The sequence below is a fragment of the Petaurus breviceps genome, unplaced genomic scaffold, assembly GCF_028583685.1.
Source record: "Petaurus breviceps papuanus isolate PSGF00001 unplaced genomic scaffold, PetGlider_PUasm1.0 490, whole genome shotgun sequence".
Classification (NCBI taxonomy): Eukaryota; Metazoa; Chordata; class Mammalia; order Diprotodontia; family Petauridae; genus Petaurus; species Petaurus breviceps.
Window position 1 is genome coordinate 12249466 of NW_027186352.1, and position 15766 is coordinate 12265231.

General features: G+C 47.9%; 2 long non-coding RNA genes and 1 pseudogene across 2 annotated transcripts; 1 reads left to right on the forward strand and 2 right to left on the reverse strand.

The window, feature by feature from the left end:
* Window positions 1–385: 385 nt before the first annotated feature.
* LOC138172067 (uncharacterized) lies at window positions 386–4598 on the reverse strand. The gene is made up of 2 exons (XR_011171042.1): window positions 4314–4598; window positions 386–783 (listed from the first exon to the last, which is right to left on the reverse strand). It is a non-coding gene; the product is annotated as an uncharacterized lncRNA (long non-coding RNA).
* On the forward strand, window positions 1136–13451 carry LOC138172066 (uncharacterized). Its single transcript, XR_011171041.1, has 3 exons — window positions 1136–1252; window positions 9031–9102; window positions 12962–13451. It is a non-coding gene; the product is annotated as an uncharacterized lncRNA (long non-coding RNA).
* On the reverse strand, window positions 9978–10787 carry LOC138172065 (small ribosomal subunit protein mS40 pseudogene; annotated as a pseudogene).
* Window positions 13452–15766: the final 2315 nt, after the last annotated feature.

The following is a 15766-nucleotide window of genomic DNA, read 5'->3' on the forward strand; positions in this document are numbered from 1 at the left end:
GATTGCAGTAAGATGGCAGAAAGATGGCCTGGTCCAAGCTGGTTTTCTCTACCAAGGAAAATGACCTTCAGAATGGGAAGGGATAGGGAAAGGGAATTGGGGGTATGGCATAGGGAACTTCCAGATGGGAATGAAAGAAAGAAAGAAAGAAAGAAAGAAAGAAAGAAAGAAAGAAAGAAAGAAAGAAAGAAAGAAAGAAAGAAAGGAAGGAAGGAAGGAAGGAAGGAAGGAAGGAAGGAAGGAAGGAAGGAAGGAAGGAAGGAAGGAAGGAAGAAAGAAAGAAAGAAGGAAAGGAAGGAAGAGACACAGAGAGACAGAGACAGACAGAGAGGGAGGGAGGAAGGAAGGAAGAAAGAAAAAGAAAGAAAGAAAAAGAAAGAAACAATTTCTTTTTTATTAATTTATTAAACACTTACTATATGCCAGGGAATATGCTAGGCCCTTTAACTAAAAATACAAACAGTCTCTGGAGAAGTTCACATTCCAATAAGGGAAGACTCCATATACAAAGGATTTCAGCTGCCCATCAAAGGGAAAGTCCTTATGGTCCTTTAGGGGGCAGCAGCCAAGTGGAAGGTCAGACCTCTTCCTTTATGGCATTTCCTCTAATAAAATATCAGCAGTTTCTGACGGGCCTTTTGGCAGGGCCAAGGACTTTGGTGGCTGGAGCTTTCTGTTTTCTGAGTCTTCAGGAGCTGTGGCTGCTGGAGTGGGTAGGCTGCCACACCAGGAGAGATGATCCACAGGCTGCATCTCCACAAGAATTGCTCCCCTGGAAGATGTCTGAGTGAGAAGAAGGGAAGACTCAAAATGGGGAATTGAAAGGTAAATTAAGTGACAAGATAAGTCGAGGATTGCTAGGTGCTTTCAGTGAGTTCAAGACACCAGCCTAGGAAGAGCGACCCAGGAGTCTGGGTTTGGCTGGAGGTTCTTTAACACTTATATTGGTGACCTGGAAGAAAGAGATGTCATGCTTCTTAAATCTGCAGATGACACAAGGCTGGGAGGAGTGGCCAGCATGTTTAATAATAGAATTAGGATTCCCAAGGACCTTGATTGGTTAAGTATTGAGTGAATGTAATCTAATGGCATTTAATGACTATAAATATAAAGTCTTACGCATAGGTTTAAAAAATCAGCTGCCCACATACAGACTGAGAGCACCCTGGCTGGTTCCTGTGAAGAAGTCGGGGCTTGGAATAAACTTCAGACACCCTAAGAGTTCATAGGGTAACAGGAAAGGCAAAAGAGGGTGAGTTCTTGGGCTGCGTGGATTGCATCACTGCCCTATTGGGATTGTGTGGGGGGTGACCTGTAGGTGTGGGCTGATGAAAGTTTCTCCAGGGCAGAGGTTACAGCTTCTGTCCCTGTCTTCCCAGAATGTAGGACAGTGCCTGAAATGGGGTGGTGCCTAATAAATGCTTGTTGATTGATTTATATTCTGAATACACATATATATCCACACGATTTTTCCCCTACTAGAATGTAAACTTCCTGAAAGCAGGAACTGTTCACTTTGGTCTTTGTATTCATAGCACCTAGTACAGTGTGAGGGTACTTAGCAGGGGCTTGATTAATATTCATTGATTAATGGATAGATTGGTCCTAAATATTGCTTGCTTCTTTATGGATACAGGTCCTCATAAATAATAAGCCATCTATCTAGATGCTTCCCCAAATCCTTCCCCTTTCTCACTGCTTGTGGAAGGGGAATGAGGAAAGGAAGGGATTGGGGGTAGGGATGTCTCTCTTGGGAGGCTACACATAGATTCCATATTTCTGACCTGGTGAAGGTAGAGCATTGCCACCATCTCAACAAATTGGGCTTCAAGAACCAGTGAGATGCTTTCCCTTAGAAGGGCAAAAGGGACCCACTGCTATGGGGTGGTGGCCCACGGCCGCTTCCAGTTTGGAGGAATCAGGAGCAGATTAGATTGGTGTTGCTGGGAGCAGGAGAGCTCATTGCAGAGACTAGAAGAAGGGTCTCCTCCCTCTTTCTTGCCATAAAAGATCTCAGAGGCTTTCATCATTTGTGGGAAGTGAATTGGCCTCAGGATTTTTTTTTTTCTGCTCGAGAACTTTGCCTTTGATTAAAAGACCACCTGGTAATCAGAAGTAACAACCGACTAGCTTTGGGGTCAAATGAACTATGAGACTTTGGAAATTTAAATATTCAATCAATAAGCATTGATCAGGAAAGCTCATTTCACTTCCTTAGACCCTTGTTTTCTCATCTGTCTAATGAGGAGTTTGACCAAAAATCAGGGGTGGGGAACCTGTGGCCTTCAAGGCCTCGAAGGTGGACTTTTGATTGCACCCAAACTTCATAAAACAAAATCCCTTAATAAAAGGATTTGGTCTGTAAAACTTGGACTCAGTCCACGGACCACACTTGAGGACCTAGAAGGCCACATGTGGCCTGGAGGCTGAAGGTTCTCCACCTAAGGTATATGGTTTTTGTTTTTGTTTTTTGCTTTTTGGAGGGCAATTGGGGTTAAGTGACTTGTCCAAAGTCACGTGGCTAGTAAATATTAAGTGTCTGAGGTCACATTTGAACTCAGGTCTTCCTGACTCCAGGGCCAGTGCTTGATTCACTGCGCCTCCTACCTGCCCCTGGTAGATGGTCTTTAAGGTTCCTTCCAGTCCTAAATCTGGGCTCCTGTAACTTGGCTTATCTCTTGGCTCCCAACTTGCTCTGACTAGAAGAAAGGAGAGAGTCCCTCAAACCCTATTAACTATTTAATTTTTATTTTAGTAACTATTTAACTCTGGGTAAACCATTTAACCTCTCTGGGCCCCACCTTATACATATTTGAAATGGGAGTAATATACTCCAACTGTCCACTTCCCAGGGTTGTGGTAAGGAGCCTGGAAGATGCTGTATGTAAAGTGTTCTATAAACTGCAGAGCACACCTAGTGTACATGTGACTGAGCATGGGAAGGAATAGAGTGGGAAATCTACACGATGGAAAAATGGAAGGCATCAGCAAATTCAGTGTAAAAGGAACTTTCAGGGGCGTTGCCTCTGGGCTCAAACACCAAGTCTTCAGTTTGGCATTTAAACCTTCCCCTGTTGGGCTCCAGCTGGTCGGCCCCTCTGCCTCTGAGAATTCCAGGCCTCCTTCAAGGCCACCCTCTACAGGGAACCTTCCTCAATCCACCTAAATCAGGACTTTCCCTCTTTGAATTATTGCACATCTACTTCTCTGTTTCCATGTTTTGTCCAGTTAGTAGAGGATAAACTTCCTGAGGGCAAGGGTTCTTTCACTGGGGAAACTAAGTGGCACAATAGAGAGAGTGCTGGGCCTGGAGTCAGGAAAGTTTGAATTCAGATTCAGCCCCAGATGCCTATTAGCTGTGTGATCCTGGGCAAGTCACTTAGCCTCTGTTTGCCTTGGTTTCCTCAACTGTAAAGAGGGGAGAATGACGGCAACCATCAAGGTGGTTGTAAGGACTGAATGAGATAGTATCCATAAAAATGAGCACGTATCGGCAGTGGGCATTAAGTAGACACTCCCCCCCCCCCCACATGCTCCTGGGAGGGTGCTAAATAAATGTTTACTGGACTATACTGAACTGGTAAATGTTTTTGGAATAAAATTTTATTGAAGTTAAAAAGCAAACCCTCAATCAATCCCAGATATACTTCTGTCTCCACCTCTGCCCCAGAATGCAATGAGCCTTCTCTTGTAACAGAGAAGCCAACAAACCTATACCAACCGTGGCTGGGAGAGCATGCCGAATTCCACACCCATAGTGCCCCACCTCCCCCAGGCCAGGAAGCAGGCTCATTTCCTAATCCTTTCTCCAGAAGAGTGTGGCCCTCACAATTGTGCAGCGTTTGATTCTGTCTTGGCATTTGTTTCTGTTTCTGCGCTATTTTGTTGGCATTGGGAAAACCTGGTGAGTTTATCCAATTAAATAAACAGATTTCTGTTGCCGTGCCGGTGTGAGGCCTCCTTCGGTGTGCTCTGAGCTGGTCTGATTCCCGCCAATGTCCTCCAGTTTGCCTTGAAACGTCATTCTCTGATTTTTAAAAGTTGCTAGATAATTTCTCATTGCAAATGAGACCCCGCTGGAGACGGGAGAAGTGATGGGGCCGCGTCAGACACGGCCCTTTCATCTCCTTTCTCTTTCTTGTCCTCATTTTCATCTTCCAAGTATTCCCGTCACTGACACTGTTCGGGTCCCGTTATGCGAGATCGTTGGGGGCTCGCGCCGGCCTCCTCGCCCTGCGCCCCCTAGCCCTCTTCCAAGCGCCAGCGGCCCAGCCTCGCCTTCTCTTCCCTCCCCGATGATCCTTCTTATTTACTGTGTAATTACTGCCTTGCATTTGCCTCCGTGTGACGCTGCCTACCGGGTTAGACGGAGGGCTCGAAGCTTCTGTCCGCTCAGAGCTTAGGTGCCCGCTGAGCCCAGCTGATTCCAGGGCAGGCCCTAGCGGCCGCGCCTTCACCCATCCTGCTCCCCAGGGCTGGGAGGCCGGCTCCTCCTGCAGAGGCCGCTCCCGCATTGCTGCCCCTGCTCTGGCCGGCTGCCTCCTGTGAGCCACAGGCGTTCCACCAAAACGTCAAGGAAGACAGATGATCTCGAGGGCCCACGCAGAGCAGAGCAGCCGCTGCGCAGCTTCGGTGGAAGGAAGGCGGGGCTGGGAAGCAGGAAACACCTGCCTCGGCATCCCCCCTTGGGGCTCGGTGCTTAGCAGTGACTTAGGTCCTTTAAATCTCAGTTATTGCAACTGTCAAGCAGGTATCTTAAGGCCTGGAATACCGGCTTCATAGGGACATTGAGAGGCGTCCATGAGACCATGCATTGTGAGGTGCTTTGGGGAATTGTAGAGTGCTTCCTGGGCAGCTGGGTGGCGCAGTGGGTAGAGTGTCAGCCTGGCATCAGGAAGACTCATCTTCCTGAGTTCAAATCCAACCTCAGACACTTGCTAGCTGTGTGACCCTGGGCAGGTCTTTAACCCTCTTTGCCTCAGTTTCCTCATCTGTGAAATGAACTGGAGAAGGAAATGGCCAACCACTCAAGTAGCTTTGCCAAGAAAACCTCAGATCGGATCACAGAGAGTCAGACACAATGAAAACAACACTGAAGGACAGTAGCAAAAGTGCTTTCCGGAAGATGGCTATTTTTAGTGAGAGGGTGAAGCTTCGAAGGAACGTCCCATTCAATAGTGAAGCACCTTCAGCTTTGCAGAGGACAGCGCTGTGGCCCAGAGACGGTGACTTAGCTGTAATCAGGCAGCTCATGAGTCCGAAGGCAGGCTTTGAACCTTGTTCTTCCTGATTCTAGGTGCCATGCCCTATCCTCAATGCTTCCCAGCCTGCATTTGGCCCTCACAGCTGGCACCATCCTCCTGATTTACTGATGGGAGGGCATGGCACTGACACAAGGCCACACACTGTCCACGGCTCCTTCCAGGGCCATGCAGGCACAGAGCATGCCCCCTCCCGTTCCTATGAGCGTGGTCCGAGGGACTTCACTTCTGTGTCCCCGCCGGACCTCCGCCACGGTGTAGATGGGCTGTGAGGCTTGGCTGGACAGAGAGGGAGGTCTACACACAGAACAGTTCTTGGAGATTCTCCAGATCTGAGCAGGTAGCCTTAGCCACCATGACCTTGGGATGTGTGGTGGAGCCTGGGAGCCTGAACAAACGGCCTGTGGGGAGGCAGCCGAGGGCCAGCCTGGCTGTCGGCCTCACTCTTCCAGTCCTTCAAGAACTGGACTCTTGCTCTGGTTTCCTTTGAGAAAGACCATGAGTTTTCCTCCGTGTGAAGTGGACGTTGTTTAAAGCCTTACCTAGCTCTAATTCTCTGCTCCTCCTTTCTTTACCTGCAAACACCCTCATCATTTGGTTGTCACAGAGGTCTTCCTCCCACTGCTAGGACCACTGGGACTTTACAAGGGGACCCTCCCTGCTCCTCGAGTGTCCCTCCCAGCTTTGTGTTATCGAGGGGGTTGCGCAGCACCCCATCGCCAGAAGGGGGCGCCCCATGCTAACCTACAAGGAGAGATGCCCAGAGGTCAGGGAACCTAGAAGCTGTCCGTCTCCTGGGCTTCAGGAGCCCCCTTTGCGGACTTCCGGAGGTTTCCTACTGAAATAAGGCCACTGGAGAATGGGAGGCTGTTGTTTTCAGAGCTTTTCTGGATGATGCCAGAGACCAAGTCGATAGCCCCTAAAATTAATTTAACTAAATTAATGTTTAAATCAGACCTAATTGCAGGTCCCACTTCTGCCACTAACTGTTTATGTCACTTTAGGCAACTGAACTCCTCTGTGCCTCAGTTCCCTCATCTCTGAAATGGGCTGAGAACACCTGTAGGACCTGCCTTGCAGGGGGCAGACCTTGAGCAAGTCAGTTTCTCTGGGTGTCAGTTTCTTCAAAGGTAAAATGAGTGGGTGGGACTAGATGGGTGCCTTCTGAGGTAACCTCTAGATGAGTCTGTGAGCTGGGACTCAGAAGGAGGGTGGGAGATGGTCCAGCACACGAACGCCCAGCCTCAGCATCCTCTCTGCACCAGGTACATTACTCTTCTGTCAAGGGTCAGCCCAGAGCCCAGCCTAGTCTGATAGACCAGTACTCTCTGATCCTGCACACTCCCCTGTGTTTGATTCAAGAAATAGAACGACTTATGTGTGATCATGGACCATCAATTAAAGTCACTTTAACTCCTGCCACATCCCAGAAAGCAAAGGACATAGAGAAAAAGAAACCTGAATCAAAGAGGGTGTGTGTGCACACATCAGCACTGGGCCCCTTCTTCACAGCAATAAAGGCCAGCACCATTATTTCTCTGATGGACAGTTCTGCTTTGAGCCTCCTCCTTCCTGTCTCTGCTGAGTCTCAGCTGCCAATCTGAGTTAAGGGCCCAGGTCTCAAGGGCCAAACAAATCTTGTGTTCTTTTCTTCAGTGGAAACTACCATATTGTCCCCAGCCAGCTCTTTGAGATGTTCCATGGGGCTGATTTTTTTTTGTCTCTCAGAGCAGCCCCAGATCTTCTCCCTGGCCTTCTTGGTGAGGAAGGAAAGAAGGAAGGAAGGAAGGAAGGAAGGAAGGAAGGAAGGAAGGAAGGAAGGAAGGAAGGAAGGAAGGAAGGAAGGAAGGAAGGAAGGAAGGAAGGAAGGAGGGAGAGAGGGAGGGAGGAAAGGAGGGGAGGAAGAGAGGAAAAGAGGGGAGGAAAGAAGGAAGGAAGAAAGGAGGGAGGGAGAGAGGGAGGGAGGGGAGGGAGGAAGGAAGGGAGGAAGGAAGGAAGGGAGGGAGGAAGGAAGAGAGGAAGAGAGGAAGGAAGGGAGGGAGGGAAAGAGGGAGGGAGGGAAGGCCTGGTCTGGGGGGGGGCTTTGTCTCCTACATTGCCTCAGTCCATAGCAGAGCCAGATGGAGCTCTGCTCCCAGAACCAGGCAGACCTGGGCTTGAAGCTCTTGCCAGGCATTATCTGTGGGATGCTGGGTAAGTCGCCAAGATGCGGCTTCTTCATCTGTGAAAATGGGTATACTCAGAGCACCCTCTGTCCGGGCTATTGGCAGAATCAGATGGAAGGGTGTGTATAAAGCTCTTTGCAGTCCTCAGAGTGATGTGGAAATGTCAGCTGGGGTCCCCATGGTTCCGCCCCACAGGAAGGGCATAATTTCCCCTTCTTTCTTCTTTCCTGCTGCCTCTGAGGCAGCCCTTCTTGAGGCTCATAAAGGGCTTTTCTTCTAGTCTCTACAGGGAGCAAACTGTGGTTTTGAATAATTAAGGAAAGAGGAAGGTGTAGCAGACATGAAAAGTCTCTAAATCCTCTTACAGTGGACAGCTCCAGCTGTCATTCTGGTGCTAGGGAAGCTGTGCCCAGGCAAGTGACTTGAGCTGCCTGGGCCTCCATTTCTCCATCTGTTGGATGAGGAGGCTGGGCTCCATGGTCTCTCTCTGTCATCCCTTCTACAGCCTGTGTGAGTTTCCTCATCTGTGAAATGAGAGGCTTGGACTACTGACTTCTCATCTCTGGGCCTTCCAGCCCTAAGCCTGTGATTCTGCGTACTCATCATGGGACCTTAGGGAAATCACTTTCCTTCTCCGAGCTTCAAGCTCCCTCCTTTATGTGATAAAGTGTTGGAGTCCACAGCCTCTTCCCCCTTGGGATTTATGATTCCTGCATTCTCTGATTGTTCTTAGCTGAGAGCCTTGGTTCCGGTTTTATTCTCAAAGCTAGTCCGCATCCTCCCTCTGCTTTAGATCTCCATCCTTTTACCCAGTCAACTAGATATTAATCTAACATCATTGGTTAGGTAGAGAATCCAGGGAAACCCCAAACCTAAGGCTCATTCTCATTGTTCTCTCTGATTCAAGACAGGAAAGTTAAGTACGGGCCATTTTCTGATCCTATAAAGAGCTAGAGAAAGTCCCAGCTGTATGGGGCTAAAGAACAGTCCAACTCTAAGTGCACCCAAGAAGGGTCTCCTTTGGAAGGAAGGCTTGCCTATTCCATTTCTGATATGGAAAGATGTTTGTGTGACTTCACAATGCATAATAGTATCGTATTACTTGCCTTCCCAGTGGGTAGAGGAGGAAGGAAGAACATTTGGAACTTGATTTTTTTAAAGAATGTTAAAAAAATAAAAAAGGGCTTACTCACCCTTTTCATCCCCTTCAGAGAACTCACTAGTTACCCAGTCCACATCTGCCATTTTGGGCTGCTTTCCTCAGCAGTTCTGGTGGCTGATCCTTCCTTCTAGAGGGCCGATATCTACCTGCCTGCATCTTCTCCTCAGTGGGCAGAGACTGGACCTCAGAAAAGGGGCTAGACAAATGAGATTGCTAGAGGCAGCATCCAATGTACAAATGGAAAGAGGGTTGGGTTTGATGGGTTTAAATTATACCTTGGGGACTCACTGCCTTTGTGACCTTTGGTAAGTTACATAACCTCTATTCTCTCTGGGCCTCAGTTTCCTCATATATACATTTTTTAAAACTGTATCTCTCAATCTACAATCCTATGAGTTATCAGAAGAGGACAACCCTGTCTCCTCTGTATTTTCTTTGCCAGGTAAAGCTTCCATGTGGCCAGTCCTCCCCACCATCTGGATGCCCTTCAGCGGGTCAGTTTCCTTCCTCAGAGGTGATTAACTCTTCTCTCCACTGTTTATAATCATCTCAATTTGTGCTTATCAGCACCTCTACTTTTTAGAGGGTCCCACTCTATGGAAAGGTCACCAGCTCAGTGTTTGGGGATGAATAAAACAGTAGGCCAGAGGAAGTCTGTGGGAGAGGGGATGACCCTGGGGCCTGGGCAGTCCTCCATCTTCCCTCCCAGACATCCCACTAAATCTACACTGAGGCAAGGCAGTTGAAGCTGCCCCTGGAGCAGGGCCCCAAAGCCCTTGGATGGATGGGACCCTTTCACATCCAGGCTGTTCCACTGAATACCTGTGTTGCTCACTTAGCCCTCATCATTGAGGTTTGGGGATCCTCTCACACATTCTTCCTTTACTACCTGATAACATGGCCCACTTGAGGCTGAACCAACCTCTCCCTTCCCACACCTCACTCAGCACAACTCAGCTCCTCTTTTGGGGGTCACAACTTGGCCTTTTGGGGAAGGAACATGACTCAGAAAAGAGAAATCCATACCCAGTTGCTTTATGAAATTCAGTTTGCTGGCATAAATTAGTGCTGATTGTAATCAGATTTGGGAATTTCTGAGACTTGTTCTTTGGAGAATCCGAGGAATGGTCCAGTCAACACTTTTTTGTTTTAATAAAAGAATTTTTATTATAAAGGGTTGATTTGACAAGTTAGGCACCCCCTACCCCTGCAACTTAAAAATATGGGGTGGGGGAAGCAGCAGGAAGTGAAGTCGACCAAAGACATTTATTCAGACAATGCTTCATTTTATCTTCTCCTCTAGGTCAGAGCTTGCCATTATCCTACCCATTTCTAAAAAGGGTAGGGATAAGAATCAGTTCAATTTAGGCATCAGGACTTTCTAACATCCATCTTTAAGCTCTGGAGCACCACAGAGTATATCCACCACTTCCTTTCTGGTGGACACTTGTAGATTCCTTTTCCTCAGGAAGAACATTAGTTTAAGATGTAAGTATGGGCATCATTTCTGGTGCGGGTCCACTCTCTTCCTAAAGGTGGCCTCGATATATCCTTCAAAGATGGGCCAGCTCTCTCTCAGGTGGCTGCTGCCAATTGTACCATGGATACCAGGAGGTACCTGCAGCTGGGACAGGAGCCCCTGGGGCACAGCCCACAGCTCCATGGGAGTTGCTGAAATCAGCATCCTGTGGCTGTACCAGTGGGATGTGGCAACTGAGAGAACCATGGTCTCTGGCCTTCAGGATAACCTCTGTTAGCTTCTCATGATGCTTCATACAGACACCTGTGTATGGGGAGTGGAAGATGACACCTGTGTGAGCACAAAGAGAGAGCTGTTCCAAGAGCTTCACATTTCTAAAGTCCACATGGAGCTTCCGATCATGGCAGACAGCGCAAGGGCTCCCAGCAGCTTTGTTCCCTTGAATGCATGTCTTATGGGTTCACTGTGGTGGGATACCACCTTCGTGGTTTAGTCGATAGTCAGCCCAGACTGGACAAGAGCCATATCGAGCCACGTATTCTTCAGTTTCCAGAAATTCCCAAGGAGAATCCTGATAGAGGGAGACAGGAATGGAAGAGTCTTTCTCAGGGGGAGCTTTGGTGCATAGAGCCGGGAGTAGCCTGAACCCAGTGGACTCCTCTGACAGGTGTGAGGCCCGAGAGCTGTCTAAGCAGAAGAGTTAGGAGAGAGGTTGCCATCTTGGTGTATGGCTAAAGGAGGAGAGGGGCCAGTCAACACTTTTGATACAAAAGGAGGCATACCCAAGGCATGGTCATGGTTACATTAATCTTGACACTTTTGGGGGGGCCCATGACTCAATATTCAAAGCTCATGACTTGTGGGAATGGAGACATGAGAAAAGAGCCCAAGGATGAAAAATAAGAAGATGAATGGAAGGAATGGGGAATGTTTAGCTTGAAGAAGAAAGGATTCTGGGGAAACATGGTGGCTGTCCTCCATATCTGAAGGGATGGAAGACCCTAGAGCCATAGCCCTAGGTCTAGAAGGGACCTTAGAGCTCACAGAGATTACCCTCCTCATTTAACAGATGAGGAAACTGAGGCCCAGGCAGGTAGTAAGCAGCTGGGGCAGATTTGGACCCAGGTTGTCTTCACTGAGTTCTAGGAGCACCACTGATAAGACACATTCTCTTTGCTCCCCAAGGAAGCAGCCAGGGGACTGTGAAGAAGTTGCAGGTGCCAGTCCTGGATCAGTGATTTTTCATCAAGTCTTTCTCCCCAGGCAGGAGGGCGCCTTCTTTGCAGCTGGCAGTTGTAGAGAGTGGCCTGGGACTGCCAGGTCATGTCGGAAGCAGGGTTTGAACATCTTCTGATGTTGAGGCGGATTCCCCATTGTTGGAAAACCTCCTAATAATCATAACAAGCCCCAATGCAGCTGGCATTGACTTTAATGTTTGCGAAGCTCTTTGCATTCCTGATCTCATTTGATTCTCTAGCAATCCTGTGATGGAGGTGCTATTATTATGTTAAGTCATTTGCCCAGGGTGGCAGAGCTCCTAATTATCTGAGGCTGGATTTGAACTCGAATCTTCCCAGTTCCAAGCCCAGTAGTTCCCCTCCACCAGGGGGTTATATATCAATTACACCATTGCAAAGGCAGTGTTTCCTAGTAGCTAGGGCCGCCAGGGCTCTGAGTCAAGAGGATTGATGTTAACATCTTGATTGTGTTACTTACTAGCTTTAAGGGTCATTTAGCTACTTGGGGCCTTGGGCAACTGCCTAAGATTAAGCTGCTAAACCACAGCTGGGTTTTGTTCTGCCTAGGTGGAAGGAGTTGCTACACTGGAAGAACCTAGGTTTATGAGTCATAAGCCAACTGGACAGGTATTGTTTCCCAAATGTTGTAAATTGATGGTGATAAAATTCTCAAAGGCAGGGACAGTTTCATTTAATTTCAGGTCTAAAAATGCCTAGCTTGTAGTAGGTACTAATGAATTTCTATGGAGGACCCATAGTAGGCAGTTAATAAATATTTGTTGAATAAATACCTGAGAGTCTTCAGCCAGATGAAGCATGGATCAGAAGACCATGAATTTTTTCTGGAAAGAACCTCAAAAGCCACTTAGTCAGTGCCACCCCACATGCCATCTTATAGATAAGGGAAGTGAGGACCATCTTGGGTTAAAGGACTTTCCCAGGGTCACTTAGGTAGATATTTTTGCCCCTTGGCAAATATACATCAGATGACAGTGGTAGTAGGGGTGGGATGAAGATAGAAATTTACAATTGCTTCCTCCTGCTTGTGTTCAGAAATGAGACATTTCCTGTTTTGTTGCCTGGGGTGAAGGACAGGTTGGAGCTTGACGATCTTTCCAAGAAAGGAAGAAGGGAGGATGAGCTTCACAGGCTGGATAGATGCCCAGAAGGGAGGACCAGCCTCCTCTGTTTTGTCTCCTGCTCAGGGAGCATTATGGATGCAGCTGTTTAGAGTAGGAGAAGGTCTGGTGTAATGACAAAAGCATCCATGAAACGAGTCCAAAGAGCTGGGTTTGAATCTTGCCTCTGCAATGTAGCCCCTAGGGGGTCTTGGGGAGCATTGCCCATCTCTGGCTGTCTGGTTCCCTCCGCTGGAAAATGAGGTTGTTGGACCAGGTCATCCAGAAGGTTCTCCTCCCCCCGAGTTCCAACTGTAACCACTGCAAGTTTGGCGGGGTCTCCAAAGGAGCAAAGAAAAGTAAGAGGAGGATGAAGGGGATGAAGAAGAGGAGGAAAAGGAGGAGGGAAAAGAGGAGAGGAAGGGGGAGGAGGAGGTCCTGAGCCTGGCGTTTAGAGCCCTCACCATCTTGCTCCCACCTGCCTTTTCAGTCACTTCCCGGGACTCCCCATCCACCCCTTCTCTGTTCTTCACACAGGTGATCTCTGTCATGTCTGCAGCACCATTCGTCCTCACCTTAGCCTCAGGATCCTGCTTCCTTCATGCCCAGCTCTGGTCACCTCCTACATGAAGCCTTCCCTGATCTCCCCATCTTCTTGAACCCCCAATTTCTCCTTCTGAAAATTACCTTGTGTTATTCCGTGTTCACTCTCCTGTTTACATAATGTATCCCACCCAGAAGATGTGGGATACATTGTGTAATGTATTTTCCCCGCCTTTTCTCCTTGAGAGCAGGGACTGATCTTTTTTAAAAATTAAAAAAACCAATTTAGACTCAAATACTAAAACTTTGATACACAAGAAGGAAAGAAAAAAAGCATATTATAAACTTTGAAACTCATATATAAAATAAGAAAAGGAAAAAATCAATGCCACATGCAAGCAGAATGGAAGAGAGGATTCAAAATACACAGCAATGGATTTCCATTTCAAGAAAGCCTCTGTAATAAATGCTACACATTGTGTTCAGAGCTGGTCACATTGTGAGTTTTCTTTTGTTCTCTTTTGGGCACTTGTTACTTAGTTCTCCCCTCTCCCTCTTCCCCCCACCCCCCAGAAGGCTACAATTACACTGGGACATGTGTGTGTGTGGGTATGTATACACACATGTACATGTAATCTACCTTTACATACCCATACTTCCTTACATATACCCATACTTAGATATCTATTATCATACTCATATACAGATAAGTATATTTATGTGCATCTGTGTAAGACTGTTCTATAGTTGAAGGTAGATAACCTCTTCCTTCATAAGTCCAAATCTTTCCGTATTTTTCCAAGTCTGCCCACTTGTCATTTCCTACACCACAGCAATAATCCAGCCTTATGCTGTCTAGTCATTTTAAATAGTCCAAAGCAATGTTGATGAATATGGCTGACACACAATGGAGTTTTCCTCTTTTCTCTTTTGATTAAATCTGCTTTACCTTTGTCTGAGATCACGATCACCACTGGCCAGGGACCATTCTATTTTTGTCTTTGCACCTCTAGGGCTTGACCTAGCAGGCCCTTAATGAATGTTTGTTGGGCTGGACTGGATGAGTGGCTTTGCCTGGATGAGGGGATGCTAGCCCAGTGGCACCTAATCTCTGACCTCTGGTCCCCAGCTGGTGTAAACACCTCCTCTTACCCAGATGGCCATTGACTCTCCCCACCAGCTGCCATCTCAAACCATCAGCCCCATCGAGGAACTTCTTCTGAAGCTACATAGGGGAGCACAGGCTTCGAGGGTCAAGACCCAAAGGGGCCTGAGAGATCAGCCACCTGGCTCCTTCATTTTACAGAAGGAGGAAACTGAGTGCAGAGAAAAGAGGGCTGAACTCAGAGTCAAGAGACCCAGGCTGGAATCCTGCCTCACTTTTCTCTGAGCTCTTAGTCTCTGCAACTGCAAAATGGGCATTCACTTCAACTAAAGAGATATATGCTACCAGTGGCCACTTCATAGAGTCCCTGGCTGTGACATTCTTCATAAATGGTGTTGTGCTGGATGGACAGGAGTCTCTGAATGACACAGGGGGAGGAGTCCTGGATTTGGAGCTGAAGAATGTGGGGTAGGACTGAAGTCCTAATTGGCCATACTTCTACCTGGGGATGTGTGCCTCACAATGCATACAGGACAAATCCAGTTCAGATTAGGGGGTGGGAGATCCAGGAGAGAGATCCCAGCCCTTGGGACACAAGGGTCCCTGGGGCAATGGGAAGCAGCTGCCAGGGACCTGAGCAAGATGCACTTAGGTTAGGAAGGCACTGAAGCTCAGTATCTGAGAGGAAGCAGGCTTCCTACTGAAACCAACTTTTCTTGTTACCCAGTGACAAGCTTGGTTATATCTACAAGTACTATGAGCACTCTCCAAATCTCAGCACTCTGGCACAAAGCTCAAGTCAACCCACCCCAGGTATAACTTCTTGCCAACTTTGAAATCACTTCCCTCCCTGGTCCTGAATTTCTTCCTTTGTAACTGGAGAGGGAAGGTAGAACGAGGTGGTCTCCCAGGGCCCGGCAGCCCTGAATCCTGACATTTAGTCTGTATGGCCCTGCCAAGACCACCCAAAGCCCCGGGACCCTGCTTTGCCGACCAGCCTGCTTTCCACAACTCCACCTGGACAGAATGAAGGACCAGACTAAACACAGAAGGAAGACGATTGTGTCCAGAAGCAACATCATCATCAGCACAGGAAACAGCAAGCTCTGTCCTTGAAACCACAGTATGTCTTCATTCCCTCCTGGTTACAGTCATCTTGGGGGGGGGGGCTGTGGGTGAGGACAGGAAGGTATACAGCTACTAGAGGTGATTGTCACTGTCCTCTGCAGCCAAGAGACCCAGGAAGGAAGAAGCCCAGCAGGAGGAAGACAGCATGGGCAGGCTTGGGGGCAGGCTTCTTTTATTTTGTCTCCATCTTCTCACTGCTAAGCATGAAGCCTGGCACATAGTAGGAGCTTAGCAAACAGGTGAACGAATGACAAAATAGAGAGAAACATTCACAAAGCCTCCTGGATTATCTAAACAAGCTTCTCACTCTGGTCACCCACCAGTGATGCTACCTGCTGGCCATTTGAGTTTGGCTAAGAAGAGACTGACCTTCCCAAGATGAGAAATTCTAGGACTTAGACATTTTGATGGGACAAACACTGATGAAGGGCCTATCATGTGAGGCAGACATGTGAGAGCTGGACTCAGAGGAAGGGAGACCTAGATTTGAGTCCTATCTCTCACATTCACCAGCTGTGTGACTATGGGCAAGTCACTTGAGCCTCAGGCAGCCCTCTAAATATGGA